The 1585-nt window shown below is 29.9% G+C and overlaps 1 non-coding gene across 1 annotated transcript; it reads right to left on the reverse strand.

Moving 5' to 3' along the window:
- Positions 1-744: 744 nt before the first annotated feature.
- On the reverse strand, positions 745-817 carry Trnaa-ggc. The gene has a single exon. It is a non-coding gene; the product is annotated as a tRNA-Ala (tRNA).
- Between the last annotated feature and the right edge of the window lie 768 nt (positions 818-1585).

The raw sequence follows: 1585 nt of genomic DNA on the forward strand, positions 1-1585 counted from the left end.
GCTTTAATAAGGAATGTGTAAATAATTGTACGTGTTTAGAACTTATATCAATATGCTCACTAATAACTGTGCAATTATCTTTTCAAAATATGTACATAATGGTAATATTGTTTATTTTACCACAGTACCAGTGATATAAAATTTGGGAATCTTCCGTTTAAATGTTCTGTTTCTCTTCTTTTCTTGTTTTCAGGGATACCCACATACACATACATACACACATACTCATATTCACAATTAGTGAGAATACATACTGATTTTTCAGTCTTAAGTAAAAAAAATGAGGCATTGAGGCATTATATTTTCATGAAAGAAAAAAATGTTTTTTTCCTAATAAATGAGTCTTGAAATCATTATTGCAACATTATTATAATCCTAACCAGTTCAGAATGACTTCAGTCATTTAATTTATTATACAAAGCTAAATTTTCTTTAAAAATATTTTCATTATTAAGACATTACTTAGGTCTTCTTCATTTACAGTTCTTGTCAGTTTGTGGGCTTAATTCAATTTCATCTTCAATCACGATAGTCACACTTACTATATATATTTTTATCAGAAACACTTTAAGTACTCAGTTTTACATGGCATGGTAATCTAAATTAAAGTGAATCCATACCCTTGTAAGTTGAAGAGTATGGTATTGCTCTCCTGTAATAAATATCAGACAAACATAGTTTGCCTACATGTCAAAGAGGGATATTTCTAAAGAATCACAATTAAAACCTTTTTTTTTTTTTTGGTGGTGGTGCTGGGAATTGAACCCAGGACCTTGTGCATGCCAGGCAAGCACTCTACCAACTGAGCTATATCCCCAGCCCACAATTAAAAACTTTTTACAAATGTATGGTGCAATTTAACTTGATGGTTTATATAAGTCCAAATCATCAGGTACCCCACTTATGATTTTTACCCTTTTTCCCTATGAGTCTACTATTCTACTTACAGCACAATAAACATAACTAAATCTATGTGTTGGGATATTATATTTTTAATGTCAATCTTCCTGTTTATAGAACAAAAACAATTGCCTCAAAGAGTGTTTGTGGGAAGTTTAAGAGAAAAAAAAATGGTGTAAGCATCTAGTACAGTACTTAGAATACAGTATACACTCAAGAAAGATTGGCTGAATCTGAAGCTATGCTAGCCTCTTAGATATGAAATATACAAGAAATAGAAGAGTACTCAATATACATTGATTCCACGATTTGACCATGAAATTTCTTTTTAAAAAGTTTTCTTCTAATTAATTGAGTAAAGCCCTTAGTTAATGTAAGAAGAACAATAAAGGTCTTGTAACATTGTATTTTGTTTCCAAAATAACCATACAAAAATAAACTGGTAATTTTGTAAGTAATATCTCTCAGTTTAGTACCAATGTAAGATTGGAAGATTTCAGGCTCACATAATTTGAGCTGTATTTTTCCCTTAAATTTAATTTTGGTTGCATTTTTATTCTCTTGGAGATTTGAAAGTTTAAGATAAGTGTGCTTTCTATTAAGAAAACAGGAAAAATCTACCTTAAAATTTTCCTGGTAAGTTTGGCCTTATTTTCTTAATGTTGAAATTCCTTTACTCACCTTC

The sequence above is a fragment of the Marmota marmota genome, unplaced genomic scaffold (genome assembly GCF_001458135.2).
Source record: "Marmota marmota marmota unplaced genomic scaffold, marMar, whole genome shotgun sequence".
Taxonomy (NCBI): Eukaryota; Metazoa; Chordata; class Mammalia; order Rodentia; family Sciuridae; genus Marmota; species Marmota marmota.